The sequence below is a fragment of the Mauremys reevesii genome, linkage group 3, assembly GCF_016161935.1.
Source record: "Mauremys reevesii isolate NIE-2019 linkage group 3, ASM1616193v1, whole genome shotgun sequence".
Lineage (NCBI taxonomy): Eukaryota > Metazoa > Chordata > Testudines > Geoemydidae > Mauremys > Mauremys reevesii.
The window spans coordinates 100,086,414-100,108,413 of record NC_052625.1 but is presented as its reverse complement, the minus strand read 5'-3'; the positions used below and the strand labels follow the sequence as shown (position 1 = coordinate 100,108,413).

General features: G+C 42.0%; 2 protein-coding genes across 2 annotated transcripts in view; both read left to right on the top strand.

Annotated features, from left to right (window-relative positions):
* The window catches only part of SAMD5 (sterile alpha motif domain containing 5), a 725,756-nt gene that overhangs the window by 579,702 nt on the left and 124,054 nt on the right, over positions 1 to 22,000 (top strand). The window lies entirely within an intron of this gene.
* SASH1 (SAM and SH3 domain containing 1) overlaps positions 16,683 to 22,000 on the top strand; it is a 270,968-nt gene continuing 265,650 nt past the window's right edge. The window contains exon 1 of the mRNA XM_039532949.1: positions 16,683 to 16,795. The gene's annotated coding sequence lies outside the window, so the exon portion shown is untranslated. The remainder of the gene's footprint in view (positions 16,796 to 22,000) is intronic.

Below are 22,000 nucleotides of genomic sequence, written 5' to 3'. Positions count from 1 at the left end.
TAAAGCCTAGGAGGAAAAAGTCTTGAGGGGGAGCCAAAACCAAGCTGTAATATTAGTGCTGAGTGAATAATTTACTTGATGAATTTAGCCTGTTTATCAACTCACCAAATGTCCACAAACAGATTGTAATCCCTGAAAATATACTTGTTATTCTAAGTCACTTAGTAATTTTATTTGTTGTTTTATTTTTTACTCTCTAGATTGCAAACAGTTTGTGAGTATTTGATACTTGGGACTTGTCTACATAGGGACACTCAGGAAAATTAATCCAAATTAACTAAAGGTTTGAATTAAAAGTGGCTAGTTAAATGTCACTAAACCCCGGTGTAGACTCTGGCTCAGAATTCACTGTCTCCATGTAGAGAAGCGCTTGGTTTTCAAAATGTAATCTGTGTTGGGTAGGTGTCATTGGCATATATATTATATAATATTGTTTATGTCCCCTGATTGGATGAAGGTAATTCCTTTATGACCAGATCCTGCAATGACTTAACCCCATGAAAAAGTATTAGAGATTTTCTTCAAGTATATTACAGTATATTCTAAAAATGCAATTAAATTATATATATATAAAGTTTCAAAAATAGTCATAACCAGCAAGAAATGCATCAAATAAATGTGTGATCTGCTCTCCATGAGAAATCTATGTCCACCACTGAGTTTGTCTACAGTTGGAATTGGAGGGTGTGATTCTCATCTTGGGGAGACATACCCACTAGTTCTTACCAAGCTAGGGGACTTAAAATAGAACTTAGCTGCAGCAGCATGAGTGGCAGGAGGAGCTAGCTGTCCCGAGTATGTGCCTAGGACCTTGGACTGGTACGTTCTTGTGGTGACTAACCCCTCCTACCACTCGCACTGCCACAGCTACATTCTCACCCACAGCTCCAAGTATAGACATACCCACTGTCTTCCATTCCTTGCCTGCCTTGGTCTGTTGTTTCTTTTGTAGTGTTTGCCATCTAACCTATATTTAAAAACTAATAATAACTAAGTTTTTTGAGGCATGGACTTGGTGTATCTATATGCCTGGTCAGCACCATAACATCTGTATGGCACAATATAAATCATGTATTTGTGCCATATTACGTGCTAACATGCCTGCAGAAAAGATATTGCTCTCCCCAATGGTAGAGGCAAATATTTTTTTTTAGTAGTAATAAATAAATGTTATCACATTTTCTTAAATTAAGTATTGAAGACTGCTGCATTAAATTAAATTCCTGTCCCAACTTAGTGAAGTTGCAACATACATACAGTCTATGGATTCCTGAATGGGAACATAATTTGTGATAGTATTCAGTTGGGTAGTGCATAGGTTATCTTAACAGCTATAATAAAAAACATAAAGCTCCATAATCTCTTTAAAATCTTCTCAGATAGAAATAAAATATTCTCATTTTCTAAAAATAGTAAATCAAGAATATAAATAACCTTCCAGTTGAAAAAAAAATCTAAATGGTATTAGTTAGTTCCTGCCATTTGAAACTATTTAGGTGTGGCACAACTAAATGGAAGACTGCTTCTGTCAGGAGTGTGTATACTCTTGCATTTTCTTTTCCATAAATCCATTTGTTAGCCACTACAGGTGCTTCTGGATAGACTACGTACCAGGTTTTAAAAATCATTGCATTTAGTTGTTATAGGCTCAGCAAAACTTAAAAAAAAACAGTGACAAGAAAAAAGAACCATAACTAAGAAGGACTATATATATATGCATGTGTCTGTATATTATATGTATAATCATAAGTGCCACATACTGATATTTTTATTTTATTATTTGTATTATTGTAGCAAATAGGAGCTTTAGTCCTGGACCAGGATCCCATTGAGCTAGGCACTGTGCAACCAGAACAAAAAGAATTGACAATGTAAGTAGAAAACAATGGCTGGATACTGACAGACAAATGGGGAAGTCCAAGGTAGGGTGACCAATATCCTGATTTTATAGGGACAGTCCTGATATTCATGGCTTTGTCTTATATAGGTGCCTATTTCCCCCCCCCCCCCAATCCCCGTCCTGATTTTTCACACTTGCTGTCAGGTCACCCTAGTCCAAGGAAACAGTGAGACAGTATCAGTCAGCATGATAAACAGTGGTTTCAGCACACCAGTAGCCTAAATGTTGTCAAGTTTTTTTGTAGGCATCATAGCAAAGGAGAGTTTTAAGGAGGGATTTGAATGAGGATAATGTGGTAGCTTTGCAGATGTTTACATGGAGCTCCTCCCAAGCATATGAGGCAACACAGAAGGAAGTGCAAAGGTGCTTGTTTGAAAATGTAAGAGTGGGTGATAGAGCTTGTTATCATGGGCTGATTGGAGGTGGGAGTCAACATCTCAATAATGAATGAGAGATGATAGGGAGGGTGAGAATAGGCTGTGAAGGGACTTTAAATGAAGACAAGTAGCTTATGTTTAATGTGATAGAGCAGGGAGAGCCAGTGGAGTGATTCAGAGAGAGGGGTGACATGATCAAAGTGACAGGCTAGGAAAATGATCTTTGCAGCAACATTCCAAATGGATATGAGCAAGATAAGGTTGTATTTGTCAAGGCCAGAAAGAAAGGTCAGGAGTACTTGTGGCACCTTAGAGACTAACAAATTTATTTCATCATAAGCTTTCGTGGGCTACAGCCCACTTCTTCGGATGCATAGACTGGAACACACAGACAGAAGATATTTATTCATACAGAGAACATGAAAAGGTGGAAGTATGCATACCAACTGTAAGAGTCCAATCAATTGAGATGAGCTATCATCAGCAGGAGAAAAAAAACCTTTGAAGTGATATAAACACCTACAAAATCTCTATCAAGCATTCTTAAAACTACAATACCCACCTGCTTAAGTGAAAAAACAGATTGACAGAGCCAGAAGAGTACCCAGAAGCCACCTACTACAGGACAGGCCCAACAAAGAAAATAACAGAACGCCACTAGCCATCACCTACAGCCCCCAACTAAAACCTCTCCAGCGCATGATCAAAGATCTGCAACCTCTCCTGAAAGATGATCTCTCACTCTCACAGCTCTTGGGAGACAGGCCAGTCCTCGCTTACAGACAGCCTCCCAACCTGAAGCAAATACTCACCAGCAACCACACACCATACAACATAAACACTAACCCAGGAACCTGTCCTTGCAACAAAGCCCGATGCCAGCTCTGTCCACATATCTATTCAAGTGACACCATCATAGGACCTAATCACATCAGCCATGCCATCAGGGGCTCATTCACCTGCACATCTACCGATGTGATATATGCCATCATGTGCCAGCAATGCCCCTCTGCCATGTACATTGGCCAAACCTGACAGTCTCTATGCAAAAGAATAAATGGACACAAATCTGACATCAGGGATCATAACATTCAAAAACCAGTGGGAGAACACTTCAACCTCTCTAACCACTCAGTGACAAACTTGAAGGTGGCAATTTTGCAACAAAAAAACTTCAAAAACAGACTCCAAAGAGAGACTGCTGAACTTGAATTAATATGCAAATTAGATACAATTAACTTAGATTTAAACAGAGACTGGGAATGGTTGGGTCATTACACTAATTGAATCTATTTCCCTATGTTAAGTTCTCCTCACACCTTCTATGGGTCATCTCGATTATCACTTCAAAGGTTTTTTTTCTCCTGCTGATGATAGCTCATCTCAATTGATTGGACTCTTACAGTTGGTATGGGTACTTCCACCTTTTCATGTTCTCTGTATGTATAAATATCTCCTATGTGTTCCATTCTATGCATCCGAAGAAGTGAGCTTTAGCCCACGAAAGCTTATACTGAAATAAATTTGTTAGTCTCTAAGGTGCCACAAGTACTCCTGTTCTTTTTGCGGATACAGACTAACACGGCTGCTACTCTGAAACCAGAAAGAAAGGTGTTGCACAATCGAGACGCAAGGTGATGAGAGTTTGGACACGAGTTTTAGCTGTGTGACTGAACTGGAAACGCTCTATCTCAGAGATGCTATGTAGAAGATTTAGCAATAGCCTGAATGTGAGGCCCTAGAGAGTGGTTTGAGTCAAAAATGAAGTCCAAGTTATGGGTCTTAGGGTCAGGTAGGATGGTAATGTTGTCCACAATGATCGAGAAAGGAGGTTGAGATGGCGGCAGGGCAAAGGTGGGGGGGGCGGCAAATGTCACCAGATATGAAGGAGGAAGATGTGGCACGTAGATTTGTGCTGGCTGTAGGAGCAGGAGATTGGGATGGAGTGGGGAAGGATGCTTCCTGTACAGTTGCTCAGCACAGCTCTGAACCAGGCCCAGGAGGCTCAGCTGGGGTCGGGAAGGAATTTTCCTTCAGGGCAGATTAGCAGAGGCCCTGGGGGTTTTTTGCCTTCCTCTGTAGTGTGGGGCACAGGTCACTTGGTGGAAGATTATCTGCACCTTGAAGTCTTTAAGCCATGATTTGAGGACTTCAGTAACTCAGCCAGAGGTTAGAGGTTTGATACAGGAGTGGGTGGGTGAGATTCTGTGGCCTGCATTGTGCAGGAGGACAGACTAGATGATCATAATGGTCCCATCTGACCTTAAAGTCTGTGAGCTGGTGAGAACTGTGGAGGGTTGAGAGTAATGAGGAAGTGGAAGTAGTGCCAGTGTGGGGGAAGAAAGGAGGAGGGAAGGAGTAAGAGAGATGCTATAATGCAGAAGAGGGGTGGTGAGAGACATGGGTGAGTGATACAAATATAAGTTTTCCAAAATAAGAAACCTTATGGGTTGCTGTATTCGTCTTTTCCAGGCTTGCCAGTTCAATGCTTACTCCATATCCATTCCACCTCTTTACACAGTCTATCCACTATTTTCTCAGCCATCTTCTTCTTGTTCTCCAACTGCAAACTCTAGTCCCAGGTGCCTCCCTAACAGGATTCCCTTCAATTATCCTTCCTACATGCCCATAGCATCTCAGCCTCCTCTCGCAGCTTCTCTCTGATACCACAGAACTTGGTCTCACACCTGATGACATCATTCCTCATGTGGTCCAGCAGTGTCACCTTCTCACTGTCCTCAAACAATGGCTTCTAGTCTTCTCAAGTGCCTTTCTTTAGTCACCCATCTCTCTGATCTGTACCGAAGAGCTGGACTTACCATGATTTGTATTATCCCTTCAGTAGCCTGGACATCTGTTTATCATAAATCACTCTGCTTATCTTGTGCCAGACTTTCCCCATGCTCTGCAGCCTTACTTGTACTTCTCTGTCAATTTCTCCATTTGTTGCTAGCCAGCCCCCAAGATACCTAAACCTAGAAAATTAATTAGTATATCATTCTCTCTCTCTCACACACACACACCACCTCCCTACTCTCTTTCACACACACCCCTACCCCTCTCTCTCTCACACACACACACCCCACCTCCCTACTCTCTCTTTCACACACACTCCTACCCCTCTCTCTCTCTCTCTCTCTCACACACACACACCACCTCCCTACTCTCTCTCTCACACACCCCTGCCCCCCCTCTCTCACACACACCCCCCCCTCCCCACTCTCTTTCACACACACCCCTACCCCTCTCTCTCTCACACACACACACCCCACCTCCCTACTCTCTCTTTCACACACACTCCTACCCCTCTCTCTCTCTCTCTCTCTCACACACACACACCACCTCCCTACTCTCTCTCTCTCACACACCCCTGCCCCCCCTCTCTCACACACACACACCCCTCCCCACTCTCTTTTTCTCTCTCACACACCCCCACCTCCCTTCTTTCTCTCTCACACACACCCCTACATCTCTCACACACACACAAACATACACACCACCTCCCTACTCTCTCACACACACCCCTACCTCTCTCTCTCTCTCTCTCTCTCACACACCACCTCCCTTCTCTCTCTCTCTCTCTCTCTCTCTCCCCCTCTCTCACACACACCCCTACCTCCTTTCTCTCTCACACACACACCCCTACCTCCCTACCTTTGTGGTAATAATTAATAGAAAATACAGACGCTGGATGAAATTTCTTTGCCTAATACATTCAATTAATATTTGAAAAAGGACAAATTAATAAAAGAAATCTGTTCATAAATAAGTCACGTACCGGAAAAGAGGCAAAATGCATTGAATAAATTGCCTTGAGTTGTTAACCCAGCTCTATCCATGACAGAGTGTTGATAACAAAGCACTGTTCCCTTTGACCATATTTAAATAGATTTGCCATCTTGATGCTGACTAGCAGGTGTCATCGTCACATTCGACAAGGTTTTATTGAACAAAATGTCCTGAATATAGATTAACTCTTTGTTCAATGTGTACTATTTTCTCTTTGCTTGAAAGAGGAATTATTAGGAATTAGATAAACTGATCCCTTTAGCGTACATGTGTTTTGTTCCACATTTTGCTATACCATGAAGCGCTCACAACTATGCAAACACCTGGCACTGAATGAAGCATTCACTACTATGAGCTGTCCAGTGACTCCCTGTAGTAGGGGCTTTGCTTGGTATTAAAGGTGTTGCTCTACTTTACAGATCCTTAGTTGGCAGTAATATGCCTCATAGTGTCACATCAGTTATCACTGCTACTGTGTCAAGCAATACTTCACTAACTGGAACTATCTTTTCTTTTCACCTGTGAAAGCAATTATTGGCCACAAAGCTGTGATAAATCGGAGCATGCAGTGATGGCCCAAGGTTGCTTTTGCTTTTGTAAAACCTTTTCATCGATTTAAAATAAGAGAGAGACTGGATCCAGGTTCCATTTTATCTGAACTTCCAACGTTCTGTATGGTGGAAAGTTTGGTTTTAGCCTTTCTTTACTTTTTCCACTGATACCGTTAAGTCAGAAGTGAGATCCAGTAAACCAATCTCCATTAGTTTCCAGAAGATGAATCATTTAGTCTGGGAGAAAGAGAGGCAATATGTCCATTTTGGTTATCCATGTTGGGCGCTGTTTGTCTTCAGATGAATCCAAATCCTGTTATACCAAAAAGGTTATCTGTTCCATCAATACTATGTAAAGTTTCATCATTTCAGTCTAGTCTAGTCTGTCACTGGTAGTTCTGCTCTCTGTCCTGTATTTGACAATAGCTTTGTGATCCATCATTAGCAGAAAAAAAGCACCATTTCTTTTCTCCTTTACTCATTACTCATAGTGGTTCTTTATAGAATATGGGGAACACAGCAGCTGACACTGGGATTAAGCTGGAGTGTATGGCAACTAGATATTACAGTGATAGGTTTATTACAGTCTGGAATATAGATATATTTGTATGCGCTCAGATAGTTTAAGTCCTAGGCCATGCACCAGAAATCTTTACATTCTGACAGTAACTTTAATTTACATACTGCAGATGCTATATGGCCTACTAAACATATGAACAATGGCAAAACGCTTTGAAGCGCTCATTGTGGGATAAGGAATAAATCATAAGAGAAATGAGAATGTGTGAAGAAACCTTTTTTAAAGAGGTAGGTTAATTCAGAAGTGGGCAAAGGCTGCATTAATGCCTGTGTTGTGCACAGAAGTATGACAGTTCTGTTCTTAAGAGCATAGAAAAGCAAAATGATCTCAAATTGTTACTGTATGGCATCAAATTTTCTCCCAGAAAAACAGGTGTAAATTCAGGGCCGGCTCTAGGCACCAGCAAACCAAGCATGTGCTTGGGGTGGCACATTTTCAGGGGCAGTATTCTGGCCATCCCTTTTTTTTTTCCCTTTGGGCGGCAAAAGCCTAGAGCCAGCCCTGGCGGCAGCAGCGTGTGCGGGGGGCGCCCTGGGGCCACTGCGGTTCATGCCGTGGGGGAGCAGCACCCGCACCTTGTGGCTGGGCCAGGCAGGCTCCTAACGGGGGACACTCAGGCTGGGGGCCGCCCCGCGGGACACACGGAGCCGCCTGCAGGTGCCGCAGGGCGGCCGCCCCTCAGCGCCGCAGCTGGGGCTGAGTGAAGCGGCCCAAGCCACCCAGGGACTGCAGCAGGGCGGCCAGAAGCAGCGGGACCATAGAAGGCGGAGCACTGCTGTGCAGGGCCCACATCCTACTCTCCGGGGATCCGCTCCCTCTGGGGCTACCCTGCCCCAGCTCCTTAGCCCCCTGCCGGGGCGGTGCCCAGCTCTGCCGTCCCGGGTCCCGGACAGTCCTGGAGGCTGGAGGGACCCTGGGCTGAGGCGCAGCCCAAGATCCCCACTGCTTACCCCAACCCTGCCAGCACCAGACCGGCTGGAGGCAAGGTGGGAGTCAGCACTGTTGGCGGGGAGCCCAGGGCTGGGGTGGCAGGGGGTGCGGGTGGGGGAGGGCAGTGGGGGGGCGTGAGAGCCCAGGGCTGGGGTGGGGGGCAGCCAACAAATTTTTTGCTTGGGGCGGCAAAAAACCTAGAGCCGGCCCTGGGTGTAAAAGTTTAAAGTTTAAGTTTACTCGATTAATAGCAAACTAATTCCTCTTTACAATGCGTGAAGTTGAAAAATTTACCAAACTTGCTATTGAAAGTCTCTTTTCACAGATTGAGTGAGACATAGTTTATCTCAATTTTTGATAGAGCAAAGAAAGTGATGGCATTGGATGGGAAGGCAGAGGCACATGCTATTTAGTACACTCATGCTGGCTCCTCTAAAAAAGTTTGAGAAAGGAGAATTTAGTCATGAAAACAAGCTAGGAGTTTGTGGCTTCAGTCCATATTCTTTCTGTATTGCAAATCTATTAAGCAACTGGCAGTTGTGCAAAGAAATGTGTAAAGGAGTCTCGATTGCCAGAACTGAGGTTCATTAGTAAAGCTGTATTGGGATTTGTATGGACATAAAGGTGAGTTGATACAATAGTATGGGAAAACTCTCTTCTGTGTTTGGCTATTGGGGCCTCAATTTTTGCATGCATAATCTCTATCCCTGCTTACCAATAAACCAGAGGAAAAGTTAACAAAGAAAAGGTTGGCGTTTTTTTGTTTGTTTTTTGTTTTTTTTTAATCCTGGAATAAAAAGAGCTGAATTTTCCAACTATGTATATTGAAACAAAAGCTTGTAGATTTCCCTCCTCCTACAATGGAGTTGTTCCTGTAATGTAGGTTTGTGTTTGACTATAGGAAGTGGAAGCACATCTGATAGAACTGTGCACCTTCAATGAGTGATATCTGTTATACTGACGGATGGTTGATAGATATGTTGGAGAAGGTCAGGTGCTTTTAGAGTAGAACAGCCTCACAGCAATGCATAATTTAATGTATTGGTATCAGCTCCAAGGGTCCAATATTCAAAGCTTTTGTACTGGCATTAAATTGATACTTGTGTTTAAAAAGCATTAAAGACAAATGTGCCAGTATAATGGTAGAATAGTAAGGAGAAAGTCAAAGTGAAAAATGATTGCAGAACGTCAGTGGAACATTAAATGACCCTTCCAGTTTAAACTCATTCTAATATATTGCCTTCGTGGATCAGCTGTACTATCAAGTGACTGAAGTTGGTTATGTAAGGGCACAAAAACAGTTGAATGGCAGCTCTGGGATGTAATTGGTTCTTTGGGTGAAATTCTGACCCCACTGGAGTCAATGGTAAAACTCCCTTTGACTTCAGTGGGTTCACATTTTCACCCCTCATGTTTGAGGAAAGGAGTTCAGACACCCCAAGAGAAGCAGGGTCTCCCACGTGATGCTGGCGCAGACCAGGTGCCATTTCATGCCAAGGCCCCAGGCCTCACTGAACACTTACAAATGCACAGCTGGAGACCACTCTTGCTTACCTTCATGTTAGCATTATCAAAATAGATATTACAGGTTAAGTTGATAAGAATGTGTTTAGTGTTCAGATTTTATAAAATGCTTATAGGATGCCACATGTACTTATCGCACTTCACACCATGGGCTATAGAGGTTGTAAGTTATATTGCGTGTTCGCTTTGTAAACCTCTGTAATTGTATAACTCACCAAACAGGAAAAGAAGAATTGATTAAGGTAAAGGGCTTGCCCTGCATACAAGATGGCCAATGGATGGCAAATGAGATATTGTGTAGCATCAAAGGAGAGAGGCCCTGTCGATTGCATTCCCAACTCCCTCCAGGAAGGGGAAACCTATGCATGAACTCATCCCATCAGTTTTGACTCTGGAGTGGAAGGGATAAAAATCCCTGACAAAGAGAAACTGAAAATATTTTTTTTGCTGTCTGGACTTGGAAGGGAAAAGATTCCTAAACATAAGCAAAGAGATCACCAGGCTGCTTGGCATGGATTAGCCCTGAAAGACATTTTGAAGTGAGAGATTACTATAACTCTGTCACCTTTGGAATCATAGGATGAAACTAATTGTGTCTATATACTCGCTTCCTTTAACCTGCAAATAATTCTCTCATTTCTTTTACCTAGTTAATAAATCCTTAGTTAGTTTACTCTAGGACTGGCTACAAGCATTGTCTGTGGTGTGAGATCTAAGGTACAAATTGATCTGGGACAAGTGACTGGTCTCTTGGAACTGGGAGCAAACTGAATATTTTGTAATTTTGATGGAAGTGACCATTTATCACGAAGTCTGGCTTGTTTGGGTGACAAGATAGAATGGAGAGCCCCAGGGGCCAGTTTGTGACCATGGTAAGACTGTTACAGTGATACAGGAGTTCACATTTGTTACTGGCTTGGTGAAATCTAATTATAGAACACACCACCAGTTTGGGGTGTCTGCCCTGTTTTAGACAGTCTGCCCTGAAGGTGGCACTCGCAGTTGTGAACCACTACAGATGGGTTTGTGTTTTTGTTGTGTGGTGTGTAGTTGCTGGTGAGTATTTGCTTCAGATTGGGGAGCTGTCTGTCAGCAAGGACTGGCCACATATCTATTCAAGGGACACCATCATAGGACCTAACGACATCAGCCACACCATCAGGGGCTCATTCACCTGCTCCTGTATTTTCCACTCCATGCATCTGATGAAGTGGGTTCTAGCCCACAAAAGCTTATGCACAAATAAATGTGTTAGTCTCTACAGTGCCGCAAGGACTCCTTGTTGTTTTTACTCCTGAATATGTCTCAGAATCCCCCCATTCTTGATAAGGCATCTGCCATTACATTTTCTTTTCCATTGATAAGGACTATTTGCATGCCCAGTTCCTATATAACTAGGCTCCAACATCATTATCTAGAATTGGTCCCCTTAGCTCAGTGTAACAATTTTAGAGGATTGTGATCTATTAAAACCTTACACTTTTTATTACACAAATCAGGTTTACGTTGCTTAACAGCCCAGACAATGGCGCGGCATTCCCACTCAATGATAGCATAGTTCTGTTCAGTGGTGGCAGGGTCAGTTTTTTACTCATCCTCATCCTGCATTAGTACTTCACCTAGCCCAATGTTAGAAGCGTCAGTACACAGCACAAATGGTTTGCTGAAATCAGGGCTGACCAAAACAGGCTCTTTAGACAAAGCCTCTTTTTTGTTCTGAAAGCCTTTTTCACAAGCCTTTGTCCATACCACCTGGTCTGGTTTCCGCTTTTTGGTGAAGTCTGTTATGGGGATCATAGTGTCACTAAACCCCATTACAACCCTCCAGTAATAGTTGGCCAACCAATAAAGGAATGGACCTGCTTTGTGGTTTGTGGGGTCCAGTTCATTGTGTGACTCGGGCTATGTAACCAACCCTAACCCTAATTTTCAATATCTACCTGAGACCACATGGGGAGAGAGTGAGAGGCCAGAGGCTCAGCTGCCGACAATATGCTGATGACACTCAACCATGAATATTGTTCTCAACTGATGCAGTCACCCCCAATACTAATATGTGAGAATGCCTACAAGAAATCAGAGCAGCTGGCTGTAGCTGAACCTAGCCCAGACTAAACTGATGCTGGTCAAAAAGGGGGAAATGCTTTGAGGAATTGGTTGAAATGTTGTCTCTACCTTATGTTGGAGGCCTACAGTCCCCACTCATGAAAGTGGTGCAAAGGACCATGGTTCTATGTGACTCCTCCCTAAACTTGGATGACCAGGTTGTGTCAGTATCTAAAAATGCCATCTTTCTGCTCCAACTCGATAGGAAACTTGGTCCCTTCCTACTGGACAAGGACCTGGTGATCCATACATGTGTCACCTCCAGGCTGGATTCCTGTAAGAGCATGTCTACACTTACCTCTGGAGTGATCGATCCAGCGGGGTCGATTTATCGCATCTAGTGAAGACGTGATAAATCCACCGCCAAGTGCTCTCCTGTTGACTCCGGTACTCCACCGGAGCGAGAGGCGCAGGCGGAGTCAGAGCGTCAGCAGTCGACTTACCGCAGTGAAGATACTGGGGTAAGTAGATCTAAGTGCGCTGACCTCAGCTATGTAATTCACATAGCTGAAGTTGCATAACTGAGATCGATCCCCTGCTCCCCCAGTGTAGACCAGGCCTAATTCACTGTGTCTGAAGATGCATGTAAAGATGATGCTCAGGCTCCAGCTGTTACAGAATGCATCTGCCTGCTTTCTCTGTGGCTTAGGCCACTGGGAGCACGTCATCATCAAGTCCCTCCAATGGCTCCCAGTCAGCTTCCACAGCCAGTTTAAGCCCTTAGTGCTATTCTTTAAAGCAGTTAATGAGTCACACCCAAGCTACTTCAAAGACCAAAGTTCAACTTATGAACCACTGCAACCGCTGCACATTCTTGATCAAGGGGATCCAGCTCTGGAACAAACTGCCAGAGAAGATTCATTCTGATCAAGTCTGAACATCTTTAGGAAACAGCAAAGCAATCCTTTTAGAAAAGGTCTGTCCATCATAAGAAGGTGATAGTCAAAACCCCCTTCTATCCCAAAACCTAACCAGTCTCATAGCCACCCCTCTTTTCCCCCAAAAAAGAGTTTTTCCCCAAAAAGGGAGACATTCCAGCGATTCCATGAAGTCCACTAGGGACTTTGCTATTACTATCACTTTTTACATGGAAGGCATTCAGATACAATGATGATGGGCACCAGTATTAAACCCTGAAGCACATGACAAGTCACACTTATATAGAACAGGAATAACCTCAGCAAAATGAATGGAGTTACACTAGTGTGAGATCACAATTCAGCCCAGAATTTGAATAGTGCTGCAATTTTTGATGGTTACTTTAAAAACATCTATTTTTGTAACATACATTCTGGTAAACAGCACTGCCACTTCCCTCAATTTAATCCTACTCATATTTGTCTCTGATGTTTTTTAAATATACCTTTTAAGGATAAGGGGTCATTGAGCATTGGCAGGTTGTGCTGGGGCCCTACCAAATTCATGGCTGTGAAAAACACGTCACGGACTGTGAAATCTGGTCTCTCCTGTGAAATCTGGTCTTTTGTGTACTTTTACCCTATACTGTACAGATTTCATGGGGAAGACCAGCATTTCTCAAACTCGGGGTTCCAACTCAAAGGGACTCATTGGGGGAGGGCATCATGGTATTGCCACCCTTACTTTGCTCTGGCTTCAGAGCTGGGCGGCCAGAGAGTGGTGGCTGCTGACTGAGCGCTCAGCTCTGAAGGCAGCAGTGCAGAAGTAAGGGTGGCAATACCATACCATGGCATCCTTACTTCTGCGCTGCTGCTGGCAGTGGTGCTGCCTTCAAAGCTGGGTTCCCGGCCAGCAGCCGCCACCCTCCAGCCGCCCAGCTCTGAAGGCAGCGCTGCTGCCAACAACAGCGCGGAAATAAGGGTTGCAATACCGCAACCCTCTTACAATAACTTTGCAGTTCCCCCCCCCCCCACACACACACACCTCTCCACAACCCTCTTTTGAGTTAGGACACCTACCGTTACATCACCATGAAATTTCAGACTTAAATATCTGAAATCATGACATTTACTATTTTTAAAATCACATGACTGAAATTGACCAAAATGGACTGTGAATTTCCTAGGGCCCTAGTTATGACATTCTGGGGCACAATCCAGACTAGTGAAGGGCTGTGTCATCCCTGGCCTGACAACTAGGGTGCCTCACAATGCTTTTCTTCTGTAGCTCTTATCTGGCCCACTCAGAAACAGCATGTGAGTAACACATGGAATGTCTGAGTATAGCTACAGCCTGCCAGCCACCCGTCAGTCACACTGGCTTCCACCAGCCTGGGTAACCACTTGCAGGGTGACCCCACACACTCCCAGTCCCAGATTTTCCCACAGAACATGTGTTCTGCTCTGTCCAGCTCTCTTCTGTATGCAGTGTAGTAGTAGCCATGTTAGACCCAGGTTATTAGAGAGACATGTGGGTGAGGCAATATCTCTTATTGGACCAACTTCTGTTGGTGAAAGAGACAAGCTTTCAAGCTTACACAGCTTCTTTAGGTGTGGGAAACAAACTCAAAGTGTCACTGCTCACAAGGTTTGAAAAGATTGTTTAGCATAAGTAGTTAGCACATTTCAAAGGACCATGCAAGGTGAAATGGCCTAACACCCCTCCGGTCATAGGGAGGAAAGGAACAGGAGGAGGAAGCAGCTGCGGGGTTAAAATCATGGACTGAATTGAGACGCTGGATTTACAGCTTATTACAACAATCTGTAACCTACTGACAACCCTCCTCCAGAGAGAGATGGATAGGGAGAGATAACTTGGGCTGTTTTTGCCACACATTTTGATAGTCCTGTAGTTCCTTTGAAATGCATTTTCTTGAGGGTTACCCCTAGATAAAGTTCCTTCCAGCTGTGAGGATTGAGGCATGGGGACTATGGTGAAAGAGGTTTCATGCTATTATTTGCTAAAATGCAGATTTGCTTGTCTCCCTTTTGCTGTCTCAAGGACCTTGTTTACTACTTAGATGTAAATTGAGGTAAACACACATTCCTTTGTTTAAGATGTAGCCCTGATCGAGCAGAGCTACACGGATTTGAACATGTACTACCAATATTATTAAGGGGAAATTCATAACTGTACATAGAATACTGCTACACACATTTCATCATGATATTATTGACCAGTGAGTTGTTAGTTTGCAAATGATACCTGACAAGGCATATTTTGTACAAAGATTATTACAGTGAGGTGTTGGGTGTGAATACAGGAGTGCATTCAGTCACACAGGTTCTCTCTTCATCTGTCAATAAATACATGGCAACAGGAAACAGTGCCCCAGAGGACTTCCTTAAACCCTACCAGTGACTATCAACAAATCCTAATTATTCTCCAGAGAGAGCGAGAGAGAGAGTGTACTCACCAGTTAGTTTTTGTGGTATGAATGAGTACCAAATATCACCTTGAGACAGAGGTAAAGCTAGCAAACTCTGGTCTTTGGATAAGCAATTTGCTGATTCAGTACTACTAGACTATTGAAATCTGAACTTATTTCCTGCAGGAAAGAAAAACACTATACTGCTTGTTGGAATAATATCACTTCCTCCCCTCTCTATTTAAGTCTCTACTGTTAGTATGTTTCCCTAGAAAGTAACATTTTTACATTTAAATTTAGTGAGTTGTATGTAACTTCCTCCTCCCTCACCTAGTGTTATCCATTGTAATTGTCCCTTAATAAATCATGAACATGCCAGTAGGAGAAATTATCCACAGAACAGTAGATTTGATGGAATTAAAAGATTTACTACTTTGACATGCAGTGACGTATTCAGATTGTGCTGGAAATGTACAATTTCTTGAACAGGCAGAACACCACTGAAAGGAAATGGGGGATCTGCAGACTTGAAAAAATGTCCAAATCTGCTGGTCCTTATGATAAAGGTTAATGTCACTACAGCTGCAGGACTGAAGGAGAAATGAAGGTTTAGAATATATATCACCCAGAGTTAAGATTCTAAAAGTATAGCTTGGCCTGGCTCTGTGATCTGTAGGTAAACGTGGAACATTATCATGCATGCGGCCTAGGCTTGAATACTGTATGGAGTCTCTTGCTTCAAAAGCAGCAGCAAAAAGTAGGGATGTCATGAGGTCAGCAAGCCGAGACCTTGTAATAGGATTGCAGCTTAGCTTGGCACATACTGTTACAGTTGTGTCTGTAATAGCAGAAGTCAGGACTGGGGTGCATTTTGCCAGATCTGTTTTTGGAAGCTTGATTCTCTGCAGCCTGACAGGTTTTTTTTGCCAGTTTTATCCATTTCTAATGGGCTCCAAACAAGATTAAAGGTGAACTGAAAAGCTTTTATAGACAAAATAAAACCTTTTGAAAGATAACCCAAGTAACAAAATAATATGTAAATTTAAGATGTACATTTTACTGTTGTTAAGTCCTGAAACTACACTCGACACTGTATAAGACAGAAAACTCAGCTCCTTCCTTTAGGGACTCTCAACCTAGATAATATGAAATTAAAATTCAGGATTTCATATTTCCCCTGCAATAAGTGATAGCATCATAAATACCCACTGAGGAAATTTTCAAAGGCACAAAGGGCAGTTAGGAGCTCAGCTCCAACTGAAAGTCAATGGGAGTTAGGTGTTTTAGGGCTTCTCTAAAGGGGGAAATTTAACAGCATAATTATACCAGTATAATCTGCTGATGAATAGCACTATATAAAAGACAAATATTATTATTTATTAAGCAGCTATATTTATACCAATATAACTCCCCTGTGTAGACACCCTTTTTCCAGTTTACCTTCTGTCACTTTGATAGTATGCAATAGAGTCTACAACCTCCCACCCCAAAACCCAGACAGGAAAGGTTTAAGAACACTCCAAGTGTGGAGAGAGCCAAGCTAGCCACACCTGAACTCAGCTGTGAGAAATGCCAACTGTGGAGGGACACACCCATAGCTGTGATGACTAGGATGGCAAGATTAACTATAAAGAGCAAGGATCAGGCAATGAAGGGGTAGAAGAGCTTGGGACTGCTAAGGAACAACAGTTCTCCATCAGCTTACCAGAGTGTCTCTGAGAGACAAATAAGCCCCTTGGAAGGGCAACGGAGGTAAACAGAAATGAAAGCCCTGAGGCTCAAGGGCCTTTTGATTCTTTTTTTCCTATTATGTTTATAGACTCTGCCTTGTTCTTGCTGATTTGATTTGAATCATTGTCCAGGTCAAAGAGTGACCCAGACTGTCTAAACTGGGACTTTTTCCCAGCTGACAGAGTGCCTTAACCTGGAAAAAGGCACAGCTTATTCAATAATGGGGCATGTATATTAAGATAAATATGCCTGTATGTTTCCTCATGTAGACAAGCCCTGAGTCTCTTTCATGCTCTTGAAAATCTCCTGTCTTGTGAGCATTGCAATACAATTCTTAGCTTTCTGTGGCAGTTAAACTGTTCTTGTATTCCTGTGATACTCTCTGGTGCAATGATTATTTCTGTATTTATACAAAACAGAACACTCTCTTGACAAAAGAAATCTAGGGCTTGTTTACATTTAAAAACAGTGCAGCTGTAGTGCTTCAGTAAAGACACTACCTCCACAAATGGGAGAACTCCTCCCTTTTGGCACAGGTAATCCATGCCCCCACCCTCCCATCCCTGAGGAGTGGTAACTAGGTCTACAGAGAATTCCAGCACTGTGCACACCAGAGGTTAGATCAATTTAACTGCATTGTTCAGAAGTGTGGATTTTTCACACCCTGAGCAATGTTGTTATACTGCCCTAATTTCCTAGTGTAGGCCCGGCTTGATGGTTGAACCACTTGTAACATGGTGGTTAAGGTAATTACGGGTGAGATGTGAGTTCAAGTCCTTGTCCCCAATGAATAAATATGTGTACAACAAAGTGGAACAATTTTAACTGGAGAGAGTGAGGGCTACCCAGCCCACAATCATTCCTAGTCCAGGGGCTAGGATTCTCATTGGGGAAGAGTAGAGCTGAGCTGAACTCCCTGCTCCAGAGTGGGGATTCAAACCTGTATCTCCCATGCAAGTGCCCTAAAAGCTGGCTGAAGGTTAGATGCCCTTCCCCTTCCTGAAACTGGCTCTGAAAAGCTTTTTCTCAACCAAAACTATACTCCAGTCACATTCATGAATAGTTTCCAATCAACCAATACTCCATTTATAGATTTTTTTTTTTAAAAGGTCAGAAGGGACCCTTGTGAACATCTAGACTGACCTCCTGCATATTGCAAACCACAGAACCTCACCCACCCACTCCTGAAATAGACTCCTAACCTCTGGCTGAGTTATTGAAATCCTCTAATCATGGTTTAAATACTCTGTTATAGAGAATCCACCATTTACACTCATTCACTTTTAGACTAAAAACATTATGACCTGTTAACTTCATACATTTTACAACTGATTATTTCTTTATCAAGAGTTTGTTGAAATAGACTGAGATGTTCTAAAACAGCTCACTTTCCAGTATATGGGATTTCGCAGTTCATTATGGAGCAGCCTCTGCCTTTACTGTCATTGTTTGCCAACAATAAGGTTTAGAAAAATTGATGACATCAGATGATAATGATGGTTTCCTGAGGTCTACACAGTGTCTGAACTAAAGCTAGGCCGCTCATCATTCCCAGGTCATTCAAACAGAAAGCTTTGTATGTTTGGCCTCTGACAGATTTTATTTATTTATTTGGTAAATAGCTTCGCATTGTGTTCCTGAGCTGCTGAATGTCTAATGTTGTTTACCAACTTTTGTGAGCTGCTTTTATTTTATTTTTTTAAACTAATCTGGCTGGTTTCTTTTTAAATGAAACAAATCAAAACAACCTATTTCAGGAGTGCATGGTGGATGCAGAAATGCTATTACGCAGTTGTTAAAGCAGCTTTGAATATCCTAACAGTCAACCTTTTCTGTACTTAAATTGAAATAGAACAATTCATTTTATGAGGTTAGCAGATATAAAGATGTTGGATTACATTGTATATAGCCTCAATTTTGTGTCATCAAGAACAGCAAAAAAGTCATCCAAACAGTGTTGAAAGCTAGATGGAATATTTCCATAGTGTAATTTTGCAGCCATATCACTGGATCAAAACAATTAAGCTCAAATAAATCTTGTTATGCTCCGTGCACTATGGATAAAGAGAGAAATTAAGGTGTAACCAAATATATGTTGATGTAAAATCTATTGTCATTTAACTTGACTATAACCTGTATACTCTCTGCTTACTTATATAGATCATATGCCTTCAATTAGACAACATAAAATGAAGTGATATACTAATGTTTCGTATTGCTACCTATAGCCCTGTTTGCTATATTTTCTGCTCAAATATCACTTTTTCAGAATTAAAATTTGAGAAATATTAAAAAAAAACAGGGTTGCAACCTTTTTTAAAAAAGAATCATGTTATCTGTTCAAGCTCACCCTTTTTCTATTATTTTGACAATGTTGAAAGATATATTTTCAAAATAGTCTCAGCTAAACTTTAAAAATTCATGTATTTCTATTGTCTCACCTAAGGACCTTAGTTCTCTTTGAGAGCAATTATTTTGTTAGTTTTTATCTAAACCAGGGGTAGGCAACCTGTGGCACGAGCGCCGAAGGCGGCATGCGAGCTGATTTTTCGTGGCACTCACACGGCCCGGGTCCTGGCCACCGGTCCGGGGGGCTCTGAACTTTAATTTAATTTTAAACGAAGTTCCTTAAACGTTTGAAAAATCTTATTTACTTTACATACACCAATAGTTTAGTTCTATATTAGACTTATAGAAAGAGACCTTCTACACACTTTAAAATGTATTACTGGCACGCGAAGCCTTAAATTAGAGTGAATAAATGAAGACTCAGCACACCACTTCTGAAAGGTTGTCGACCCCCGATCTAAACTTTGTGTGCATATATTAGATATGGAAACAGTTAAGTAAATTGAAGTTGCTGTATTTACTATGTACATGATCAGCGTACTAAATATGAATGATCTGGGGGAAAAGTTTGAAATTACATTCAGAAAAACAGGTTATAATCTTAACACTTAAAAATTACATAGCAAAAAGTCTACTTGCTACATTTATTATTTATTACCTTTTATTCAAAAACTTTTACTGCCATCTAGGGGACAGAATAGAGTTAGCTACGTGTATTAGATCTGCAAATAGAATGTTGAGCACCTGTTTGCAGGAGTGGCCTCCTGAGTATGCTCTCTTCATTCTCTGTGATTAGGAAAATTAAATTGTTCATTAATGAGGCTATATGCTAGTAAAAGTGGTCAGTCTGAGTCAATTGTAGCTGCTTTAATTGTGCTTTATCATTAGAAAACTCTAAAGCAGTTGTTAAATATTTGCAAATAAATCATGTTGTTAGTGCAGATACGTAATATTAGAAATAAAAAACAAATCCCAAACTTGCCTTGGTGTTTTGAAAGGAACTGCCTTCTGATGAGGTATTAAAATTTGGTGGTTTTATTAGAATTGTAGCTGCTAGTTGTTTATCTAATCTAAAATGTTTTTTTTTTTCTAATCTATAGTCTTCTTCCTGTATATTGTACTGTGCCTAGTACAATGGGGCCCCAATCCTGATTTGGGGCCTTTGGGTGCTTCTAGAACATAAATAACAAAGAATAAATCATTGTCTGTCCCAGAAACAATAAGCAACTCCCAAGAAATACATCATCATTTAGATTTGCATTATGAATGAAGGAAAGCTCTAGTCCTGTAAAAGGATTAAATTCTTATGCCTAAAATATTCTACATGGAAATAATGAAGGGAAAAGGTAGAAAAATTCAGTTGATACAGATTCAATGATGCAAGAAGAAAGCACAGTGCACACAAAAGTAATCCTTTTAATAATCTGATGGCTACCAAATGAAATGAAATTCCTTCCCAGGCTTTAAAGCATATGCTGTGCCTGTGTAGTGCAGACACTCAAAATAGTTTCCTCCTTTGAATAGCACTTCATGGTTTTATTGCATTTTTTTTTAAACTTGGATGCACAAATATAGAAACTAGAAATGTTCAGGTGACACCAAGTTGCAAGCACTTTGGAGGGCAAGATTAGAATTCAAAGGACCTTGAAAAATTGGAGAATTGGTCTGAAATGAACAAGATGAAATTCAATAATAAAGTGCAAAATACTACACTTTGGAAGGAAAAAAATTAAATGCACAAAAAAGAAAATGGTGAATAATTGGCTAAACAGTAATACAGCAGAAAAGGATCTCCGGGTTATAGTGAAACAAATTGAATATGTCAACAGTGTGATGCTGTGGCAAAAAAAGCAAATGTCATTCTGGGATGTTGTGACAGGGCAGTTTAAGGGCAAGGAGGACCAGGGAGCAGCCAGCCCTTTTCTGGAGACAAGTCTGGCAGATGGGTGCCTTGAATCGGCCAACAGCTGGATAGCATCTAGTGACCTGGGTCTGATTCCCAGCTAGAGGGTATAAATAAATGCTCTCCCTCCTTGAGGGAACTAGGGACCAGGAGAAGTCTACTTCTGTGGCTGCAGCAGAAGGCTGCAAGAAGGTAAGCAGACCCTGTAGACACCTGAGGTTGAGGAAGGACCAGACCCTATAACTACTAGCGAGCCCCACATTTTTGGTCAAGAACTGTCACTTTGTTATTCCACACTTCTTTTTGTATGAGTGTTGAGAAATACTCCTCCTACCCCATGAGGAAAGGGCTGCAAACTGAACTGGGCATGCCCAATAGTTTGTCCCAGGCTGGTGATCAGGTCCACCAGCCTACAGATATATTACCAAGAGTGCCACATGGGAGGTAATTGTTCTGCTCTGCATGGCACTGGGGTATTGTGCCCAGTTCTGAGTGCAACATTTTAAGGACGATATGAACAAGTTGGAGAGCGTCCAGGTGAGAGCAACAAAAATGGTAAAAGGCTTAGAAAACCTGACCTATAAGAAACAGCTGAAAGAATTGGACATGTTGAGTCTAGAGGTGAGAAGGCCGGGAGGGCATGATAAGAGTCTTCAAATATGTTGTTACAAAGAGGACTCAGTTGTTTACTCCATGTCTACTGAAGGTAGGACAAGAAGTAATGGGCTTAACCTGCCTCAGGAGAGATTTAGATTAGACATTAGGAAAAACTTTCTAACTAAAAGCATAGTTAAGCACCGGAACAGGTTAACTGGGAGGTTGTGGAATCCCCATCACTGGAGTTTAAGAACAGATTAGTCAGATCTGTTCAGTCTAGATATACGTAATCCTGTTTCAGTGTGGCAAGATGGACTAGATGACCTCTTGAGGTACCTTCCAGCCCCATGTTTCTATGATTCTATGTTACACTGTTA